At 33.8% G+C, this 24,759-nt stretch overlaps 1 long non-coding RNA gene across 2 annotated transcripts in view; it reads right to left on the reverse strand.

Annotated features, from left to right (window-relative positions):
- Window positions 1-24,635, reverse strand: part of LOC128314510 (uncharacterized) — a 38,179-nt gene extending 13,544 nt beyond the window's left edge. Inside the window, exons 1-4 of one of the 2 annotated variants that reach the window (XR_008296239.1) lie at window positions 24,513-24,635; window positions 17,590-17,729; window positions 16,515-16,587; window positions 5,954-6,112 (exon numbers count right to left, since the gene is read on the reverse strand). This is a non-coding gene — a long non-coding RNA (uncharacterized LOC128314510). The remainder of the gene's footprint in view (window positions 1-5,953; window positions 6,113-16,514; window positions 16,588-17,589; window positions 17,730-24,512) is intronic. The other variant, XR_008296240.1, reaches the window with a different exon arrangement.
- Between the last annotated feature and the right edge of the window lie 124 nt (window positions 24,636-24,759).

The following is a 24,759-nucleotide window of genomic DNA, read 5'->3' on the forward strand; positions in this document are numbered from 1 at the left end:
AAATGAAATCAAATGAACCTGGACCGGATCACACGAACTGCCCAACTGACGCATAAGCTTGTGAACAATAATAATTAATTATTTCTTTGAGCCATTGTGTTTTGAAAAGTTTAGTTATGCAAGAAAAGATTACTAAGACAGTTACCATTCTGATTATTTTAGCTGATATAAATAATTACTTTTTAAGAATTAACTTTCTATCAGACATCTCCATTTGCTCAAGTTTCATTTTATGCAGACCTCTGACTCTGAAGGGGCTGGAATTTTCAAGGCTGGATACCAGAGAAGAGGGACAACAAATCTATGTGAAGATTCAGCACATGACCTTGGGAGAAACCTGAACCTTCACAGTGTGACAGAGATTACTTATTACAGGGTTATGCAGTAGTGGGAAATGTGGGATATCAGTACAGCTGGAATACAAAAACCACACCGAGCAAATCAGTTTCTGTAGAAGCCCCAGAATCGTTATGCCTTAGGGTAATTTTCATGTATAAATAAAAGCAAGTCCTAGGACTAATTTTAAAACTCAGAACCATTTTAAAACAGCAAGAAATAAGCCTAATAATATCCAGAATGAGCTATCAAAAATTTAACTGTGTTGCAAAATAGAATTCATGTGTTTTAAGGGTGGGTGCTAATTCCAAAATCTTATAATTTTGGACCCACAATATCTAACACACAAACAAATTTCAGGCATATAAAAAGACAAGAAAATCAAAGCTACAGTTAAGACAAAAAGAAGCAGAAATACATACAGACCGCACACATATATACACATATACATGTGTGTGTATATATATATATATATATATATATATATATATGGACTTAAAAAGACAATAATGAAACATTACAAAAGCTTGTATTAATTTATTTAAGTTTTTCATGAAACAGACAAATTTCTTGAAAAATCTACTTAACAGAACTTACTCAAGAGGAAATAGAAAATCTGAAAGGTCTACGATCTATAAAAATGGAATTTATTAATAAAAACCTTTCTACAAAAACATGTAAATACCCAGATGACTTTACTGGTAAGCTCTAGAAAATAATTAATTTAGGAGTAGTATTTAACATACCCCTTTTGAACATACACATAAAAGCCTTTTCAGAACATCAATACTTGTAAAACACAAACATATAAAAACATTACTATTTCATGTTCATGTTATTTTATGATTTTAAATCGATCAATATAAATCATTATGTTAAGGTAATAATGTAGAAAAAAACATTGTATTGTATCAAAAACTTGTATCAATAATTGTGTCAATAGTTGTCAAAAAAGCATTTGAGATAGGGAACGCCCAGGACTCCAAGATGGCATCATCCGTACCCGTGGAGAAGAAGCTCAGGGATGTCCAACTAAGAGAGCTGCCAAGCTCCATACTGATGTGGGATTTCACCCCTAAAGGCATTGCTGGAGTGTTTTACTTCCGGTATTACAACAAATATGTTAATGTGAAGAAAGGGGCGTTGCCGGTATCTATGGTGTTGGCAGCTTATGTACTGTTCAACTACTGCTGTTGTTACAAGGAACTCACACATGAGCAGCCTGCAAATAATACTGAAGAAGGCACTGTGTGGAGGCACATTCTGCGTTCCTGACCATGATCCTTGAATACCCTAATTGAGAATTAACATCGAACAAAAGATGACTGGTACTCAGAAAAAAAAAAAAAAAGCATTTGGTAAAAGTTCGTCAGTTATTCTTGATTTTAAAAAACCTAGCAGACTAGAATAAGAGGAATTTCCTCAATCAGATAGGGAGTTTCCTTGGGCTGCCACAACAAAGTATCACAAAGTGCATGTCTTAAAACAACAGAAATCTATTGCCTCACAGTTCTGGAGGCTAGAGGTCTGAAACCAGTGAATTACCAAGGCTAGGCTCCCCCTGAAACCTATGACAGTCTTCCTTGCCTCTTGCTAATTTAACATTCCTTAGTTTGTAATTGCATAACTTCAATCTCTGCATTTGTCTTCACAAAGAGTTCTCCCAGGGGATGTGTGATTCTTGATTTTGGCTCAGGGTATGATCTCATGGTTCCTGAGATCAAGCCCACCATCAGACTCTGCACTGACATCAGAAGGCCTGCTGGGGATTCATCTCTCCCTCTCCCTCTGCCCTCTCTTGCTCACATGTGCTCTCTCTCTCAAAATAAATAAATAAACTAAAAAAATAAAAATAATGAGCTTTTCCTGTGTGTATCTGTCTTCACCTGTCTATCTTCTAATAAAGACATCAATCATATTGGAGTAGAAGCTAAGCCCATTACACCCTGGCCTCTTCTTAACTAATTGTACCTGTACTGACCCTATTTCCAAGTAAACTCATGTTCTGAGCTACTGGGAGTTAGGACATCAACAAATCCTTTTTGTTTGTTTTGTTTTTGTTTTTATTTGTACCTTTTAAAAGTCCTATAACTATTATCACAATTAACAGTAAAATGTGGAAGACTTTCCCTCTAAGAGCCAGAGTAAGGAAAAGCTATATACTCTCTGTAGTGAGATTTAACATTCTAGTGGAGGTCCTAAGCCAGAGTTATTTGCTAATGTTTATTTCTTTTTGAGAGAGAGAGAGAGAAAGAGTGGGAGGGGCAGAGAGAGACAGAAGATCTGAAGCAGGCTCTGTGCTGACAGCAGAGAAACCGATGCGGGCAGAGTTACTTATAAGAAAAAGAAAAAGACTGTATAATAATTGGAAAAGAAAAAAAAGTCCTTCTTCACAGATGACATGGTATTTACGTACAAAAGCCTAAGGAGTCAGCAACAATGACAAACTACTAGAACTAGTACAGGAGTTCAGTGATACCTCAAAAGTCAAGGTCAACTTTATAAATTCAAATACAGAAACAAACAATTGGAAAATAAATTTAAAAGGATTTTATTGCAACAGTGTAAAAATATAAAAATATTTAAGAGTAAACTTAAACAATGTATAAATCTTTACAATGAATTCAAGAATTGCTACACAACTACAACAATTTAGGCAATGTAACACTGATATGATGATAGACCAATAGAAGAATGGAAAAGAAGACAGAGTCCAGAAATAAACTCTTATACATTTTATTACTTTCTGCATCAGAGTAGAAAGGACATACAGATACAGTAGAAAGGAATCAACTACAGAAAATTAGAAATGAAAGAGGAAAAATAGTAACTGACACCACAGAAATACAAACTATATTATATTTGGAAGGAATTCAAAAAGAGTATTTGAAAAGGGTAAAGGGACTAGCAAAGTCTGTAGCTGAAGGAAGAAGAAGGAAGGCATTATTGGAAATTTGAGGAAAGAGTCCCTTGTTATGAACTGGTAGAGAGTTTGACCATAGCATTCCCTTCAATAGTGTTAGGATAGGTAGGGATGATGTATGTGAAGGATGTTTCCAAGATTAATATTGAAGGTGTCACCTGGCTTCTTCCAACTCTATGAGAAAATGTGAGAGGAGAAAGATATACCAACAATAAATGGCTAAGTATATAGGAACCACGACTTTCTGGGGCCAAAAATAAAGCTGTTTTTTATTTCCAGACTTTCTAGACATTAGACAATTCTCATTAAATAAGGCTATTAGGCTAAAGATCAAAGCCAGAGGAGTCCTATAAGGATTTTAAAAACGTGGCCCCACGGCAGTCTCAAAGGGAAACTTAAGAGTAAGGCTTATCTCTAAGAGAATTGTTGATATTGCTTTTGTCTAGTTGAGTGTATTTATAACTTGTTGCATAAGAAACCCACGAGATTTTTATAAGAATTATAGCAAATGGAACCGAAATGAAGATAGACCATATAAAATGAAGAAGCATTTGGATCCCCAAACTTTTTTTAGGAGGAAATAAGCTAAATCCCTTCTCAGTTGCAAACAAGGTGCACTTATTATGAGAAAAGATGGACATCTCAGAAAGCAGAATAAAAAGGCTAAAAATTGCAAGAAGCCATGGAGAGCAATCTCTAGGGATATAATTGAGCCTTAATCAAGGAAATGACAATATGTGCCAGACTGCATTGAAAATCTGCTATGGACAGTGATTGCTGTGAGTCTCCTATTTCCTCGTTTTAAATGGGTAGATTATACCAGTTATCCTGTGTTGTTACACAATTGTATTTTGATATATGGGCATCAGACAACACCCTTTTAGGTCACAATTCTTCATATTGAAAGCACAGATCTCAAGAAGCTGAGCTAAAATGGAAGAGAGAGAGAGAGAGAGAATGAGACAAAATGTAAATAATACAAATAAATAATGAGGAACACGGTATATAAATATACCCAGACCTTTCTTATGAACTTTTTGGTGAGTTTGAAATTGTGTTTAAAAAGAAAAACACACAAAAAAATAGTGAAGTAAGGGGAAGTGAGCAATGGAGCCAAGTCTGCTCTATTCTCTCTGAAATCTCTTATCTGTAATTCCTCATGAACTCATCCCAGTTGCTCTAGCTCATAACTTTTCTCTGAGCAAAATAATTAACTTATATAATTCAGCATTAAGGGATAAATTGTCTCTCCACACTTTATAATACATACATGTATTTTCATTTTTGTTGGATTTTGCTATCTGCCCAGGGAAGATGGAATAACTCAATGGTTAAAAGCAAGATTTGGGGACTTATTTTACATCTTTTCCTATAACTTACTCTATGTCTCTGGTTAGTTATTTAACTCCTATGTCTTTCAGTTCCCTCATCTATAGCATAGAGATAACGCTGATGAATTTAACTTCCTCATTGTATAGCTGTGAGGATTAAGTGAGACAAAGAATGTGAGAAAGGTCCCTATGAGTGCTTAATAAATGTTAGCTATTATTATCATTATTTTCATTAGACAGGTTTTAAGCTCTTTGAGAATAAAGACGCTTTCTTAAACTTTTGATTCTACAGAGAACATATTTCTAACTACATAATTGTATTCCATAAATGCCTGATTGATCAGTTAAGGATTTTTTATTACCCAAATCTATAACATATTGAAAAAGTAATATATCAGATATGTAATTTGGGTGAAATAACTTTTGTATAGTAAAGATTCACATAAAGCACTTTTTATAGAAATATGATTAAAACCAATTCAGTATATCTACTGATTTCAACTGGTATCCTACAAACACATGCTGTCTTTAGCTAAGTAACTAATATATTCCATCTTTCTACTGACTTGTCCTTTGTTGTCTTTACACTATCTAATTTTGAAAAAAAGAAAGCACTTTACTAACCCTGCTGAAACTTCTAGATGCAATTATATATCTGTCCTTTTCACTGCCAAGAAACCACATTTATGACATTCATTGCTTCACTACCCATACTCTGCTTAATCCTTTGAAGTCTGACTTTTTTCTCCAAGAAACTATGAAAAATGCTTTTTGAAGGGTGTGTAGGCTTTTTCTTTGTCTTTTTTATCATATGACTTAAGTCATGAAAATGTTATATATAGACTTTGAATTAAGTTTGTAGAAGTATTTCTTTGACTTTCACATGCCTCAGAATGACTTGGAAAGTTAATTAAAAATTCTGATTTATGGAACCCTAACTCCAGAGATTCTGATTCAGTGGTAGTGGGGTGGGGCCAGGAGTCTAAATTTTTCAGAAAAATTCAAGGTGATTTTGAATCCTACTCTTTGATGAGATACCACCTTAGAGGAATTGAATAAAGCAGAGGGAAAATGAGAGCTTTTCTATACCCCAAATTCTCTCTTCTTGGCTTCTTTGATGTTATTATTTTTTTCTCCTTTCCTTTTAGTGTCTTTCTTCCATTTCTTGATTGTAACTTTGTGTTAAGTACTGGCATCTTTTTTATGATAAGTAAAAGTCTATTCATGTATTCTGCCCATTTCTAAACTATTGGATTATTGATTTTTTTGGGTATTGAGTTTGATAAGTTCTTTATAGGTTTTGAATACTAACCCTTTATCAGATATGTCATTTACAAATATCTTCTCCCATTTTGAAGGTTACCTTTTAGTTTTGTTGGTTGTTTCCTTTGCTCTGCAGAAGTTTTTATTTTGATGAAATCCCAATAGTTCATGTTTGTTTTTGTTTCCTGTGCCTCAGGAGACATGCCTAGTAAGAAATTGCTACAGCCAATGTCAAAGAAGTTGCTGCTTGTGTGCTACCCTAGGATTTAATAGACACATGAAAAGATACTCAATATCACTCATCATCAGGGAAATACAAATCAAACCTACAATGAGATATCATCTAACACCTGTAAGAATGGCTAAAATTAACAACACAGGAAACAACAGATTTTGGTGAGGATGCAGAGAAAGTGGATCTCTCTTATACTATTGCTGGGAATGCAAGCTGGTGCAGCCACTCTGGAAAACAGTATGGAGGTTACCCAAAAAGTTAAAAATAGAACTACCATATAATCCAGCAATTGCACTACTAGGAATTTACCCAAAGGATACAAAAATACAGATTCAAAAGGACACATGCACCCTGATGTTTATAGCAGCATTATCAACAATAGCCAAATTATGGAAAGAGCCCAAAAGTCCACTGACTGATGAACATAAAGAAAAAAATGGTATAGGGGCACCTGGGTGGCTCAGTCAGTTGAGCATCCGACTTCAGCTCAGGTCATGATCTCATGGTACATGGGTTTAAGCCCCGCAATGGGCTCTGTGCTGACAGCTCAGAGCCTGGAGCCTGCTTCAGATTCTGTGTCTCCCTCTGTCTCTCTCTCTGTCCCTCCTCCACTCATGTTCTGTCTCTCTGTCTCTCTCTCAAAAATAAATAAGCATTAAAAACTTTTTTAACAAAAACATTTTTTAAAGATATGGTATATGTGTACCACTTATATGTACTTATATACATATATATGTACATAAGTATATAATGGAATATTAACCAGCCATAAGAAATGAAATATTGCTATTTACAACATGGATGGAGCCAGAGAGTGTTATGCTAAACGAAACTAAGTAAGAGAAAGACAAATAGCATATGATTTTCCTCATATGTGGATTTTAAGAAACAAAAGAGACGGACATAAGGAAAAAAAAGACAGGCAAATCATAAAACAGACTCTTAACTATAGAGAACAAACTGAGTGTTGCTGGAGGGGAGGTGTGTGGGGTTATAGCTCAAATGGGTGGTGGGTATTAAGGAGGGCACTTGTAGTGATGAGCCCTGGGTGTATATGTAAGTGACGAATCACTAAATTCTACTCCTGAAACTAATATTACTCTAAATGTTAACTAACTGGAATTTAAAGACAAACTTGGAAAAAAAAAAGGAATATTCCTAAGTCTCCCATATTATTTTTCTTTGGATATCTTCACATCCAAAGATTGAACCATAATATTTATGCAGAAATTTTCAAAATTTCTATTTCTCCTATTTCTCTCCAATTTATAGATATCATTAATTAATTCAGTTTACTTATTTCTAAAAATGGTACTAGATTCCACTTTCTTTCTTCTTCTTCTTCTTCTTTTTTTCTTCCTCCTTAGTCTCTCATTTTTGGTTACCAAATGAAATTCATGTTCACTTCACAATATCACTGATTAGCTTTAATTGGATTTTATTTTCTGCAGGATGGAAGACACTGAGGAAAGCCACAGTTCTGAGCATAGAGTTAATGGGACATGGTCAACAATTAAGAGAAATATGGAAACAAGGAGGAAATATATACTCAGATGTTTGTTTCCCATGGGGTTTTAGACAATAGTGGGGTTGGGTGTTAGGGATTCAAATGACTTGGAAAAATGTCAAGACTTACACTTACTGACAAAGAAATCAAAATAAACTCAGGTACTAGAGGTGAACAAAGATCCGGTATTTACAACTAGAGTAGAGATTTTATCAAAATGAAAGAAGGAAAAGTTTGTCTAAACTATGACTCATTTACTCATTCATTCAGTTATTCAGCAAATATTACTGAAAATCCACTACATGTTAGACATTGTCCCATGGGCTAAGAATGTAACAGTAAACAAGAGTCTCAGCTCTCAAAACTTTTAAATTCTAAAGAAGAAATTAAAACATAAATGGTGGAGATAAGTTTGTGATAGTGCTATGAAGACAATAAAAAGAAGCATGTTGTAGGGTAACTAAGATTAGAGGTTAAAGGTAGAAAAAAATGGGGTACTCTAGAAAAAATGCTCAGGAAGACTTATCTGATGAGTATTTAAGCTGAGATATGATTGGCAAGAATTTTCCAAATGGGAGTCACTGGAAAACCTTGAGGCAGTGTTTGATACAAAAGGGCAAAGGGATTAGTAAGTAGAAAGTCACTGTGGGCCCAGATAAGATTTCAGAGCATGAAGAATCTAAAGAAGGCTGCTGTAGTTGGAGTTTAATGAACAATGGCAAAGAAATGGCAATAAGTGTAGTCAAAGAGTTTCTTAGAAGACAGATCATGTAGGTCTTTTTAGGCCACATAGTTTTTTTGATTTTATTCCAATTGTACTGGAAAGCGATAGAAAACTTTAAGCAAAAAAAAAAAAAAAAAAAAAAAAAAAAGACAAATGTATTTCTAAAAGATAACTGAATTCTTCATGGAGAATGAACTAGAGAAATACAAGAGAGGATGTAGGCAAAACACTAAACTATTGTAGAAGTTTAGGGGAGAAATAATTATGGCTTGATCTTGGGTGATCACAGTGGAGATGAAGAAAAGTAGAAATATAGAAGATACATTTGGGAGTTAAACCTGATAAGATGTGATAGGAGTGCTTCAGGTAAAGAGACTTTTTTTTTTTAACTCAAGTGGATAGTGTTACTATATAATGAAGCAGAAACATTTGTAAAGAGATTTCAAAGGAAAGAAATATTTCTGCTTTTTTTTTTATGTTGAGTTAGAGAAGCCTAATAAACAACCAAGTGTAGATGTCAGAGAAGTGGGATGTATAAGTCTGGAATTAAATGGAGAAATATAGACTAGAGAATTTGGAAATCATCCTTATTTAGAGGCATTTCATGGAAATCTAGCCAACAAAGGAAGTACAGAAGAAGTAGGCATTGAGTCAGGAGTAGTGTTGCATCAATCAAGTGAAAAGAGTGTTTGAGGAAAAAGGCAATACTTTATTGTGTCAAGGCTGATTTAAATTCCAAGGAGTTACAAAACGCAAAGAAACAATTAGGTTTAGCAAGATAAAGGCCTATTTAAGAACGCTAAAAGACTGTTTCAGACATTTTGTGTAAGTTAAGGTGGAAAACCAATTGGAGTAGATTGAGAAGAGAATGGGAAATGAGGAAATGGAGATGTCAATTATAAACAGGTCTTTGAAAAAACTTTGATGAGAAATAAAAGTGTAATAGTACACACAAAGTTGAGATTGCAGCTCATGAGATACTAGTTTGTAATTTTTCTCCATACCAAGCCAAAGATTCCTGAGTCTGGGATGGAATTGAACATCTAGACAGAGATAACAAGATTCCTGTTAGGATAGTTGCAGAGCTATGGGGCAAGACCACAGTGCAGATTTTAACTCTGTATTAACAATTACAATTGTTTTTTCCTTGTAGTCAAACTTTCCTGTCTTGAATATTGGTTTCCCTATTTTCAAACTTTATTCCTCATACAACTCCTAGATCAATCTTCCTAAACCATAATTTCCCCACTTAAATGATTTTCTACTACTAGAAATCATAATCCAGATAATCCATGTTTCAATATACAAAATAGCCCCCAATATACCCTTCGGCTTGATTTCTCGGTTCTTTACATCTTTGTTTCTAGCAAGATAATTTTTCCTTGCCTTCTTAAGTGTATATTACACCTATTTAGGGGTCCAATATCTTTTTGGAAGTAAGGGGTAGAAGTTAACATGGATTCTGGCCTGGCCACCTGGATTCAGTCTGCCACTTACTATCTGTGTGATCTTGTACAAATTTCTTCACTTTTCTGTTGTTCAGTTTCCCTATCCATTAAATCATTATCTTTCTTATGGTAGCTGTGAAGAATAAATGACAATGTCTGACTCATAGTAACTACTTTATGCGTGATAGCAATTATCATTATTATTTCTGGAAATACCCTCCTCTTCTTTCCTTCTTAGAGTCTCTAAAGAATAATTCCATTTGATATCTTCTATAAAGCTTTGCTGATTCATTCACTATGATTTCTATCTCTTCTGACTGTAGAGTATTTCCTCGATTATGCCATTTATTTGGCAATTTTTCATATAGTAATGTATGAATTCTTAATAAATATGAGATTATTTTTTATCTTATAATTTTAATATAGTCTTTTCAAATATGTAAACTCCTTAAGATCAAGATCATGATTTTTATTTTTTCTCTATTGCAGTCAGCATTGTTTTTCACAATTTAGTAGAGATCAATTTATGCTGCTTCCTTATGTATGTGTTACTATTGTTTCTCTCATCAATACAGTAGTTATATATATAATTATGTAAAACTGGACTTATTTTAAGTGGACCACTAATATATTTGATGAATTTTGCCTTCAGCTATACTGTTTAGACCCTCTTCCCTTGAATTAGAAAGAATTACTGAAGTTTAGCATTTTCCTAAAATCTTTATGACCAGATCATAGAAATCAAAGTAAACATTGGTCACTGAATGGACAAGGAGTAAACAAAAAAGAAAGGTCAAACTTAGAAATGCTATAAGAAGTAATAAAAAAATGCAGGCCTCCATCAAATAATGAACAGAAATGGAAAAAACAATTGGCATATAAACATTTTCTCACATATTTAATTTCATTTGTAGTCAAACACAATAAAAATGAAAAACCCATTTTCAATCCAGCAAATTCTCAAAGGTATAACATATACACCACTTAGAAGGTGTATGGTATTATAAAAAATAATAATAAAAACTATAATAAGTAACTTTTATTGGTGGGCAGTATATACCAGATACTGTTTAAGTTCACACTTACATTTTGCTGGTAATGTATAAAATAATATTTGATGGTACTCTTTTAGAAAATACTTTAGCAATAAGTATTAAGACCTAAAATCACAACAAGCTTGCAACCATTAATTTCAATACCAGGAAACTTCTCTGAAGAAAAGTCCCCAGTAAAGAAAATACTTTATGATAACAACTAACATATACATGCTTAACCACCTGGCATGTATTTTTCTAATGGCTTATTATTGATACAGTATTCATTTATTTATTGCAACAGATCTGTGAAGTAGATGCTATTCTTTTCTTTTAATTTTTTTAATGTTTATTTATTTTTGAGAGACAGAGTGTGAGCATGGGAGGGGCAGAGAGAGAGGGAGACACAGAATCTGGAGCAGACTCCAGGATCTGAGCTGTCAGCACAGAGCCTGATGGGGGCTCAAACTCGCGAACCTTGAGATCATGACCTGAGCCAAAGTCGGACACTTAACCAACTGAGGCACCCAGGTGCCCTGAGATGCTATTCTTATTAACATTTTGCAGTTGACACAACTGAGACACAGAGAACTTAATGACTTGCTTCGTCATGTAACTAGGAAGTGCCAGGGTTGGGATTTGAATCTAGGAAGTGGGCTCCAAAGTCTGTACTTTTTTTTTTAATGAATTTGTTTATATGTTTGTTTGTTTTTAATTTAAATTATAGTTAACATATAGTGCAATATTAGTTTCAGGAGTAGACTTCAATGATTCATCACTTATACATAACACCCAGTGTTCATCACAAGTGTCCTCTTTAGTACCGATCACCCATTTAGTCCATCCCCCACCTGCCTCCCTCCATCAATCCTCAGTTTTTTCTCTATCATTAAGAGTCTCTTGTGGTTTGTTTCCCTCTCTTTTCTTCTCCCTTTCCCATGTGTTCATCTGCTTTGTTTCTTATATCACACATATGAAGAGCACCTGGGTGGCTCAGTTGGTTAAACATCTGACTTTAGCTCAGATCATATTCTCACTCATGAGTTTGAGACCTGCATTAGGCTCTGTGTGGATAGCACAGAGCCTGCTTGGATCCTCTGTTTCCCTGTCTCTTTTCCCCTCCCCCACTCGTGAGTTCTTTCTCTCTCTCTCTCTCTCTCTCTCTCTCTCTTTCTCTCTGCCTGTCTCAAAAATAAATAAACATATTTAAAAATTCCACATGTGAGTGAAATCATATGGTATTTGTCTTTCTCTGATTGACTTATTTTACTTAGCATAATACATTCTAGCTCTATTCATGTCGTTGCAAAGGCAAGATTTCATTCTTTCTGATGGCTGAGTAATATTGCATCATATATATGTATATATATATATATATATATATACCACATCTTCTTTATCCACCCATGAGTTGTTGGACATTTGCACTCTCTCCACAGTTTGGCTGTTGCTGATAATGCTGCTATAAATACTGGTGTGCATGTATCCCTTTAGTGTATATTTTTGTATCCTTTGAGTTAAATAAATACCTAATAGTGCAATTGCTGGATCATAAGGTAGTTCTATTTTTAGTTTTTTGAGGACCTTACTGTTCTCCAGAGTGGCTGCACCAGTTTGCATTCCCACCAATAGTGCAGGAAGGTTGGTTCCCCTTTGTGTCCTTGCTAATACCTGTTGTTTCTTGTGTTATTAATTTTAGGCATTCTGACAGCTGTGAGGTAATATCTCATGGTAGTTTTGATTTGTAATTCCCTGATGGTGAGTGATGTTGAGCATTTTCATTTAGCCATCGATATGTCTTCTTTGGAAAAATGTCTATTCATGTCTACTGCCCATTTATTTACTGGATTATTGTTTTTTTGGATATTGAGTTTGATAAGTCCTTTATAGGTTTTGAACACCAACCCTTCATGAGATACATCATTTGTAAATATCTCCTCTCATTTGAAAAGTTGCTTTTAGTTTTTTTTTGATTATTTCCTTCACTCTGCAGAAGCATTTTATCTGATGAAATCCCAATAGTTCATGTTTGTAATATAGCCTGAAATCCAGAATTATGATGCCTCCAGTTTTGCTTTTCTTTTTCAGGATTGCTTTGGCTATTCAGGTTCTTTTGTGGTTCCATACAAATTTTAGGATTGTTTGTTCTGGCTCTGTAAAGAATGCTGGTGGTATTTTGATAGAGACTGCATAAAATGTGTAGATTGCTTTGGGTAGTATAGACATTTTAAAAATATGTATTGTTCTAATGCATGAGCATGGAATGCTTTTCCATTTCTTTGTGTCCTCTTCAATATCTACCATAAGTCTTCTATAGTTTTCAGAGTACAGCTCTTTTACTTTTTTAGGTAGGTTTATTAGATATCTTATTGTTTGTGGTACGATTGTAAATGGGATCGATTCCTTGATTTCTTCTGCTGCTTTGTTATTGGTGGATGTATAGAAATGCAACAGATATCTGCACACTGGTATTATATTCTGTGACTTTGCTAAATTCATGTATTAGTTTTAGAAATTTTTTTGGTGGTGCCTTTCAGGTATTTACATAGAGTATCATGTCGTTCGTAAATAGTGAAAGTTTGTCCTCTTCCTTGCCAATTTGTATGCCCTTTATTTCTTTTTGCTCTCTGCTTGCTGAGGCTAAGACTTCCAGTAATATGTTAAATAGTAATGGTGTGAATGGGCATCTTTGTCTTTTTCCTGACGATAGGGAAAATGCTCTGTTTTTTCCCACTGAAGATATTAGTTGCGGATCTTTCATATATGGCTCTTATGATGGTGAGTTATGTTCCATCTGTCCCTGCTTTGTTGAGGGTTTTTATCAAGAATGGATGCTGTATTTTGTCAAGTGCTTTTTCTGCATCTATCAGGTCATATGGTTCTTAATCTTTATTTTATTAATGTGGTGTATCATGTTGATTGGTTTGTGAATATTGAACCAGCCCTGCATCCCAGGAAGAAATCTCACTTTATCATGGTGAATAATTCTGTTTAATTTGATTCGCTAGTATTTTGTTGAGAATTTTTGCATTCATGTGCATCAGGGATATTGGCCTGTAATTCTCCTTTTTAGTGGGGTCTTTGTAAGGTTTTCGAATCAAGGTAATGCTGGCTTTGTAGAATGAGTTTGAAAGCTTTCTTTCCATTTCTATTTTCTTTTTGAACAGTTTGAAGAGAAATAAGCATGAATTCTTCTTTAAATGTCTGGTAGAATTCCCCTGGGAAGCCATCTGGCCCCGGATTCTTGTTTGTTGGGAGACTTTTGATTACTGATTCAATTCCTTTGCTGGTTATGGTCTGCCTAAAATTTCTATTTCTTCCTGTTATAGTTCTAGTAATTTATGCATTTCCAGAAATTTGTCTATTTCTTCTAGATTGCCCAGTTTGTTTGCATATAATTGATCATAGTATTCCCTTATAATTGTTTGTATTTCTGTGGTGTTGGCTGTGATCTCTCCGCTTTCATTCATGATTTTATCTATTTGGGTCCTTTCTCTTTTCTTTTTGATAGGTCTAGCTAGGGGTTTATCAATATTGTTTATTCTTTCAAAGAATGAGCTCTTAGTTTCATTAATTTGTTTTACTGGTTTTGTTGTTGTTGTTGTTGTTTGTTTGTTTCTATATCTTTTTTTTCTGCTCTAAATTTTATTATTTCCCTTCTTCTGCAGGTTTTAGGGTTCATTTGCTGAGCTTTTCAAACTAGAAAAGGACCTTTAGGTGTAAGGTTAGGTTGTGTAATTAGGGTTTTTCTTGCTTCTTGAGATAGGCCTAAATTGCAATATGCCAAAATCTATCCTCTTAATCACAATCATGCATTATAACATTAATTGCAATATTACTTACACATGTAAGCAGTCTAAGATTTCCTCAATAAGTAATTAGAATGCATATATATATATATATATATATATATATGTCTATATATATACTAAATGGAATTTTAATGTTTAAAAATGGTCAATACAAAGTCCAGGTAACTGAAAATGCTTATATAATTTTACGTACAAAAGGAAGTTTATTACCAAACTCAATCTCGGTCTGCCTTCCCTCATGCACAGCCATGCATAGAAAAGATAGAAAACAAAGGCAGGACATTAAGGTTGTTAAGAATACCATTGCTTAGCATGTTGCCACTCATTGCTATGAATACAGATGAATTTTTGAATTTATATTTAATATTTCTGTATTTTCCATGTTTTCCTTAATTAATCCATATTAATGTACCATAAACAGTAACTTGACATGAGAACTTTTTACTTTATTATTACTACCTAAAGTAAGTGTTAGGGAAAATAGTGTGAACCAGGGAATCAACAAATAAGCAAAGACTAAATTATCTCCATTTGTTTTCATTTTGCAGATATTATCCAGTGAATGGGACTATACTAACAGTCATTGAAGCTCAAAATAGCCTATGAGTAAAAACATGCACAAAAATCAATCAGTGTATGTATAATATATTTTTATGGCTACCTTAAAGGCATCACTAATGCTCAGTTAGTTCTGCCCTGGAATAGTAGAGGTTATTTATAATCCTATTGATTTGAATTCACATGCTCTATTTAAAAAAATTAACAGAACATTTTCACACTTCAAAATTTGAGTCAAAAATGTTGTTCAAGTGAACTATAAAAGATTTGGAAGGCCATTTATGTCAATCAGCTTTCTGAGTAAAAGCATAAAATTACTGGCTGTAAGAAAGACCAGACATCACCTCCACCTTAAATCTATCCAGCTCAAATTTAGCCATTTAATAAGGCAATAATATAAATTTAAACTCTGGACTCTTAAGGAGAAATTACAACCCTTGTTCCCTATTCCTTGTTGCAACAATGGCAAAATTAATGCATTTCTGAGAAACAAATATGACACATTAAAAAATATAGCTAGTAATTTCAGGTAACATGGGGATTTAAATTTGATCTATCAGTGAGAGACACTCTGGCCTTCAGCAAATCACTTAATATTTCTGGGTTACAGTTTACTCATATTCATCTATAAAATACATAATTCCAACTGATGATCTCTAGGGCCTTTCCTACCGCATTCTTAGAACTTTTGAAAAATCAAGATTTTTTTTATCCTGATATATGCTTTACAATTTTATGATTTATGGAAAACAACATTTAAAGCATATGCAAGGAAACAAATAAGTGGAATGCTTAGACCATATCACTGAAACTTACTGTTTTCTCCTCTGGTTAGTTCTTCCACAGTGCATTTGAACCATTGCACAAATGAAGTGGATACCAAAGTATGAAAAACTAAGAATAACTAACAAAGTACTTTTGAGTGATAATCAATATTTAAAGTTTTTTTTTCTTTTACTCTACCATTATTAAACACCATTTCAATAAGCAGTTTAAAACAAATATACATACTCAGTAGAGCCAACGTAAAATCTATTTGAAAGGTTCAGGGTAGACAACAAATAAGAATTTTTGTTTTTTTAATGCTTATTTATGTTTGAGAGAGAGAAAGGCAGACTGCAAGTGAGGGAGGGGCAAAGAGAGAGGGAGAGAGAGAGACGGAATCAGAAGTAGGCTTCAGGCTCTAAGCTGTCAGCACAGAGCCGGATGTGGGGCTGGAACACACAAGCTGTGAGATCATGACCTGAGCCAAAGTCAGATGCTTAACCGACCGAGCCACCCAGGTGCCCCAAATAAGAATTTTTTTTAAATGAAAGTTTTTTTTTAAGGTTAGAGTCATTTACCTATCATAGTTGCACAACGTCTCACAGACAGCCTTAAATTTTAATATGTGAATAACTCGCAATGGATGTAAACCTAAGAAGAAAAGAAAATCACGTTAAATTAAATTAACATAGTATGAGGCTGGTCCTTATTTACTGTATGATGCTTGAGAAGAGAAACTGTAGCTCAAGGTCTAATTGAATGTTCTGTAATACTGAGGCAGGTACTAAAATATTAACAAATTTACTACTTAGGGTTACAGATAATTATAATATTCTGCCTACCATAAAAGCATATCAGCTCTACCTACATTTATTAATCCCTCTGCTGCTTTTGTTCTTTTTCATTTCATAACCTGCATACTAAGTGGGGATGCAAAATAAATTTAGGCCGACTAATATATTTAAGTCATATATTTAAATTTTGTCTTATCAAAAAATCAACTCAAAGTGAATAGATAAGGCAGTTAGGTTATAGAACGTTTCATATCTCATGATGGCAGATTTGAATTGGTGGGCCATTGAATTTATGATTCCAGATGTTTTCATACTACATTTGTTCTGCTTCACTATTGTTTTAAGCTTGGCTATTTTGAGAGAGAGAGAGAGAGAGAGAGAGAGCATGCATGAGAGGGGAGAGAAAGAACCCAAACAGGCTCTGCACTGTCAGCATGTGGAGCCTGATGTGGGGCTTGAACTCGTGAACCCATGAGATCATGACATGAGCCAAAATCAAGAGTTGGATGCTTAACTGACTGAGCCACCCAGGCATCCCCACTACTTAACTATTTTCATTGGAAGGGTGGGGGATAATTAGCAGAGGCATGTGGGGTAAAAGTGTGTTTGTACAATATAGCTGTACTCTTTGTAGGTGATTTCTCACCAAGAGATCACTAGTTTCATGGTCATTTTTATTACAACACTGTTGTTGGAGATAATGAAGAAAAGTTACAGGAACAGTTTGAGGAAGAGGGAAAAGAATCAATCCACAAATAGAACTCAGTAGTGACTGTGAGCAGAGATATCTCTTTGTTATAACCAAATAGTGATACTGACTGTACAATGAGACAGTAAAGGCACCACTAAACATGCGTACTTGATGCTGAAGGAGAGTCATGCATTGTCTTCCATATATACAGCTTGTTTCATATCAGGCTCTGCCATGGATTAGCTGTGTGAAATTGGACAAGGCATGTATCGGAGCTTCTGTTTTCTCTGTACCCTGTTATATGTAAACTGAGGAGAATTATAGGATTAAATAATTTTTAGAATTAAACATGTGAACGTATTAAGAACTTACAGCAATGCATCATACATTAAGCATGATATATATGTTGACTATACTTATTTTTCTCTGTATTGTTACATAATTTTCTATATTACCATGTGGGATGTCTAATAGAATCATAGGATTTTTTAAGAGTTTTTTTTTCAAGAGTAATTTTACAGTAAGTTCACAGCAAGATTGAGAGGAAAGTATAGAGATTTTCCATATACCCCTTTCTCATATATGCATGCTTCTCCCATTATCTGCATCCTCCAACAGAGTGGTACGTTTGTTATAACAGATACATCTACCTTCATAATCTTAATCATCCATAATTCAAAGTTTACATTACAGATCACTCTCAGTGTTTTACATTCTTTTGGTTTGGAAATGTATAATGACATGTATCAACTATTATAGTATCAGACAGTATTTTCATGGCCCTAAATATTCTCTGTGTTGTATCTATTCATATATCCTTCCCTACCAAACCCCTGGCAAACACGGATCTTTTAACTGTATCCATAGTTTTGCATTTTCCAGAATGTCATATAATTGGAATCGTATAGCATGTAGTCTTTTCAAATTGGCTTCTTTCAGTTAGTAATTTGCATTTAAGATTCCTCCTTAAATACCTGGGATAAATTCCTCTTGGTCATGGTATATAATTCATTGTATATATTGTTGGATTTGATTTCCTAACATTTCATTGAGGATTTTGACATATAAGTTCATAAGAGATGTTAGTCTGTAGCTTTCTTTCCCTGCAATCTCTTTATCTGGTGTTAGTATTAGGATAATGCTGGCCTCATAGAATAAGTCAAAAAGTATTGCCTCTGCTCCTATCCACTGAAAAAGATGTAGAGAATTAGTATATTTTTTTTCCCCTTAAATGTTACATGTAATTTGCCAGTGAACCCATCTAGCTCTGAAGCTTTGTTTGGGAAGTTAATTAATTATTGATTCAATTTCTTTAATAGATATAGGCCTATTCAAATGCTCACTTTATTGTGTCTTTTAAGGAATTGGTCTATTTCATCCAGGTTATCGAATTTGTGGACATATAATTGTTCATAGGATTCATTTATTGTTCTTTGAATATCCATGGGATCTGAAGTGATACCTCCCCTTGCTTTTCTGATATTGGTCATTTGTGTCCTCTCTTTTTTTCTTAGCCTGACTAGAGGCCTACTGATTTTACAGATCTTTTTAAAGAACTAGCTTCTGTTTTCATTGATTTTCTCTGTTGATTTCGTATTTTCAATTTGATTGATTTCTGTTTTAATTATATTATTCCCTTTCTTCCTTCTCCTTTTGACTTAATTTGCTCTTTTTCTGGTTTCCTAATGTAGAAATTCAGATTATTGATTTTAGATCTTTCTTTTTTCTAATATATGCATTTAATGCTCATGTAATTCAATGTAAATTTCTAAGTATTGTTTTAACTGCATCCCACAAATTTTGATAAGTTGTGTTTTAATTTTTATTTAGTTCAAAATATTTTAAAATTTCCCTTGAGATTTTTTTTCTTTGATCCACTTGTTATTTAAAGGTGTGTTGTTTAGGGGTGCCTGGGTGGCTCAGTCAGTTAAGCTTCCAAAATTCTTGGTTTTGGCTCAAGTCATTATCTCACGGTTTAATGGGTTTGAGCCCCACATCAGGCTCTGAGCTGGCTGCACGGAGTCTGCTTGGGATTCTGTGCCTTCCTCTCTCTCTACCCTTCCCCCATTCGCACTGTCTCTGTCTCTCTCAAAATAAACAAATAAACTTAAAAAATTAAAAAAAAATAAAGGTGTCTTGTTTAATCTCCATGTTATTTGGGATTTTTCAGTTTTCTTTTTGTTATTGATTTCTAGTTTAATTCCATTGTGGTCTGAAGGCAGACATTGTGTGATCTTTATTATTTTAAATTTGTTAAGGTGTATTTTATGGCCCAGCATGTGGTATAATCTTGGTACTTTGTGAAGTTGAGAAGAATATTTATCCTGTTGTTGGAAAGAAGTAGTCCATAGAGGTGAATTATATCCTCTTGATTGTGGAATTCAACTATGTTTTACTGATTTTCTTCTGCTGTTATGTCCATTTCTGAGAGGGGGTTTTTGAAGTCTCCAACTATGGTGGTGGATTCATCTGTTTCTCTGCAGTTCTATTAGTTTTTGCTTCACATAGTTTGATGCTCTGTTGTTAGGTGCATATCCTTAAGGACTGTTATATCTCCATGGACAATTGATCTCTTTACCATTATGCAGTGTCCTTCTTTATCCCTGTTAACCCTCTTTGCTTTGGAGTTGCTCTGTCTGAAATTAATATAGCTAATTCTGTTTTCTTTTGATTAATGTCATCATGGCATATTTTCTGCATCCATTTATTCTTAATTTATACATGTTTTCTGTTTAAAGTGGGTTACTTATAGATCACATAAAATTGGGTCTTGTTTTTTGATACATTCTGACAACTTCTGTCTTTTAATTAGTTGCATTGACATTCAAAGTGATTATTAATATAGTTGGATTAGTATATACCAAATTTGTTACTGTTTTCTGTTTGTTACACTTGTTCTTTCTTCCTGTTTTTGTCTTCCACTCTTTTGTGGTTTTGATTGAACATTTTATATGCTTCTTTTATATGCTACTTTCTTAGAATATTAAATACACTTTTTAAAAACAATTTTTAGTGGTTCTAGAGTTTGTAAATATATTTACAGCTAATCTAAGTCACTTTTCAAAATTGCTTAATGGGTAGTGTACTTTATAATAACAAAGTAATCCTAATTTTTCTGTCCTGTTTTTTGTATCATCATTATCATTATTGCATTTAAATATAAGCATACAGAAACATATATATGTATGTATATAGGTACATAGATACATACATATATATACATATATATATGTATATATAATGTGCACAAGCATACACAACCAATACAAGTTGCTATTATTTTGAACATTTTGTGATGTTTGATCAATTTAAAATAAGAAAAATATAAGTTTTTATTTTACCTTCACTTAATCCCTCTTTGATATTCTTCATTTGCTTATATAGACCTGAGTTTCTGACTTATATATTTTTTTACTTTTCTCTGAATAAGTTTTTTGAGCATTTTTTGCAAGGTAGGTCTCTTGGTAACAAAGTCTCTCAATTTTTGTATGTCTGAAAAAGGCTTTATTTCTCATTTACTTTTGAAGGATGAATTAGCAAGGTATAGAATTCTAGATTGTTGGTTATTGTTCTCTCAACATTTTAATATTTCATTCTACTCTCTTCCTGTTTGCATGATTTCTGAGAAGTCAGATGCAATTCTTAGTTTGTTCTTGTATAGTTAAGGTGTTTTTACCTCTTGCTTCTTTTAGGATTTTTCTTCATCTTTGATATTCTGTAGTTTGACAATGATATGCAAAGTTGTAATTTTTGTTGTAGTTTTTATGTTGTTTATTTGATTGTTTGTTTTTGCATTTATCCTGCTTCGTGTTTTCTGAGCTTACTTGATCTGTGGTTTGGTGTGTGACATTAATTTAGGGAAATTCTCAGTCATCCCAGTCATTATTGTTCAAACATTTCTTCTGTTTCTATTTGTCTTTTTTCCTCTTCTGGTTTTCCCATTACATGTATGTTACACTTTTTACAGTTGTTCCACAGTGCTTGTTTATTTTGTTTTTTTTTTTCCCTGTCCTTTTTCTTTTGTCTTTGCATTTTGGGTTTTGAGAATTCTATTGCTATATCCTCTAGTTCTGAGATTCTTTTCTCAACTATGTCCAATCTACTAAGAATCCCATTAAAAGCTTTCTTCATTTCTGTTACATTGTTTTTGTTTATTTGTTGTTGTTTGTTTGTTTTGTATCAAGCATTTGTATTTGGTTCTTTCTTAGGATTTCTACTCTCTTCTTACATAGCCCATCTGTTTTTGCATATTGTCTATTTTGTCTCTTAGAACCCTTAGCATATTAATCATGATTACTTTATATCCCTGGTCTAATAATTCCAACATCCTTGTCATGTCTCTCCCTGATGCTTGTTGTGTCTCTTCAAGTGAGTTTATTACTATTTGGTATGCCTTGTAAGTTTTTCTTGATAGCTGGACATATGTTGAGTAAGAGGAACTGCTGCAAATAAACCTTAGTGCTGTGATGGTGAGGTGTGGCAGGGAGGTAGGCATTCTATAGTCCTATGATTAGGTTTTAGTCTTTTAGTAAGCTTATGCCCCTGTATTGTGAATTTCATAAAGTTTTTCAGAGTTTTTTTTTTCTCCTTAGGTTGGACAGAATGGCTAGAGTGGGATGAGTCGCATATTTCCCTTCTCCCATATCATTAGGTTCTGATAATACCACAGCATGTTATGTTTTGGATAACTAGTTCCCCCTGATGATAAGACTCATTAACAAGAACACTGTACTGTGGATATTTCAAAATCATTCCTCCCTCTTCCAGCATTCACTGTTTCCCACCCTCAAAAGCAGATGATTTTTCTCTGCTATTTCCTGTGGACACACATTGAGCACCTAGAGGTAAATCTCACAATACTGTGGGGGCCCACTGTGACTAGATTTCTCTGGAGTTTTTAATTCTCAGAGTTTTCCACATTGAGCCTCCAGTAACCATCAATTACAGTCTAGTTTTTTTCTACCTGGCGCTGGTTCCCATGGTGGTTTCTGTCAGGTCTGGTGAGCCATGCTGCCAGGTATTTGCCTGTCTGTCTCTCTGGTTTGGGGACAGCAGTTTGCCTTGTGTCCTTTCCCCTCTTGTGGATTCAAAACGAGTTGTGTGTGTGTGTGTGTGTGTGTGTGTGTGTGTGTTTGTTTGCTTTCAGTGTGTTCAGTATTTTGTCTTTAGGATGGAGTGTTGACCTCCACACTTCACACACAAGGAACTGGAAGCTGAAAGTCTAGGAATTTTTTTAGGATTTAAATGTAAACATGTTAAGCACTTGGAATAGGATAATTAAGCATGATATGTATTAGCTATGATATTTTAATGTATTGTTGTATAATTTATCACCACATTACTATAAAGCCTTACTGTATTATGTAATGTATTTTTTGACATATGCCATTACTGTATTCCTATATTAAGTATATCATAAAATATTATATATGTTATATAGTATTACAATTTTACCATACAGGATTACTATTTGTAGAGTAGCAAGCAGCAGATTCCTTTTAAAAACACATTTATTGAATTATACATACAAAACTTAAACGATAACAAAATAAATAAGACAGCTGTGTTCTAATGAAGTGCACATAATTGCAAAAAGAGAATATTATCCGAACCCCAAAAGTTCTTTTGTGCCACCTTGTAAGGAATAGTGGTCACTCCAATGGCAACACCTCTTTGACCTCTTTTTAATTTCTTTTTTGTAAGTTTCTTTATTTTGAGAAAGAAAGAGAGAACACAAGTCGGGGAGGGTCAGAGAGAAGTAAAGACAGAATCCCAAGCAGCCTCTGCAACATCAGTGCAGAGCCTGATGCAGCGCTTAAATTCAGGAACCATGAGATCATGACCTGAGCCAAGATCAAGAGTTGGATGCTTAACCAATTGTGCCACCCAGGCGCCCCATGACTTATAGTCTATGCTAGTCTTACCTGTTTGTGAACTTTATATAAATGGAAACAATTTTCTTTTGTCACTGGCTTCATTTTATTTGAAAGATTTATTAATGTATGTAGCAGTAGCTCATTAATCTTCATTGCTGAATTGTGTAAATAAACTACAATCAATTTATTTATTTTTATTATTCTTGTTTCATTGGAAATGACTGCTAAGATAGTTTTCATTAAATATACAGATAGTAGGCACACTTGTAACATATCTAATCTTTCCATAAGTCACCAATTCACCATAATGATGATGTTTATTTAGCGATTTTATAGATATTTATCAGATTGAAATTCCTCTATTCTTATCTCTCTAAAAACTTTTAAAATGAATGAATATTGACTGCTATCAGATGCTTTACTGCAACTGTTGATCATTATTAATAATTGATGATTTTCCTCTGTCTTTCTGTCAATGTGTTGAATTTGATAATTAAGACCTTTAGGACAAAAATGAGAAAATATTTTTCCTTTGTGAGAATAAGTGGTATAAGAAATATGCTATAGTAAAATTTAAACTTTGATAATATTTAAGAAAAATGATATTTACATGCACTTTCAAAACAAGATACACAAGAAAATTAGTATACTGTTTAATAATCTTCATTTGTAGATGCAAGAATGGTTCCCAATAAGCTGAAAGAATGGTTCTGTGAAACTCACTATTAGTGATTGTAAGAAAAAGACAAAATCATGGCTACCATCCATAAACAAAAAGAGTTGGTTGGTAAGGTACATAAAACATTAACTTTTCCTGATCTGAGACCAAGTACACCACAAAAAGAAAGTATATGCTACCTATAAAATATCTAGTTCAAAGTCATAATTTAAAGACAGTTTTATTATGCCCACCTAAATTCAGAATTCAATATGATACTAAATTTCTGCTTTGGGATTACAAAAGCTGAAAAGAATTCTTGATCAGAAAAATGTATGAACAAACTGGATTACAGAGATTTCTTTGCAGAACAGGAATGATACTTTGGATGAGCAAATTTAAATTTAAATGTTTTCCTTCTTATTCAGAATTGTTCTTTACATTTTTTTCTTGGATACATCATTGCCGAATGTCAGTAAGCTTAGCCCGTGCTAAACACCACTGATTTTAAAGAACCAGATTACGACTACATGTTTCATTACGAACATGTCACCTACGTGCCAACCATTGTGCTGAGCGTCATAGAGATAGATTAGAAGACCACCCGCCCTTTTAGAGCTTCCGTTTCAGTGTATGTCTCCTAAAATCAGAATCCGGGTTTTTTGCAGGGGGGAAAAAAAGGACTTTTAAGAGGATTGTAAAAACTTGATTTCCAGACCGTACATTTTCCTGGCAGTCTTGCATCATAAGAATGGTAGATATCCTCTGGGTAAAAATGAAAGCAGACAACAATGGGTTTAAATA

Source organism: Acinonyx jubatus, chromosome B1 (genome assembly GCF_027475565.1).
Source record: "Acinonyx jubatus isolate Ajub_Pintada_27869175 chromosome B1, VMU_Ajub_asm_v1.0, whole genome shotgun sequence".
Lineage (NCBI taxonomy): Eukaryota > Metazoa > Chordata > Mammalia > Carnivora > Felidae > Acinonyx > Acinonyx jubatus.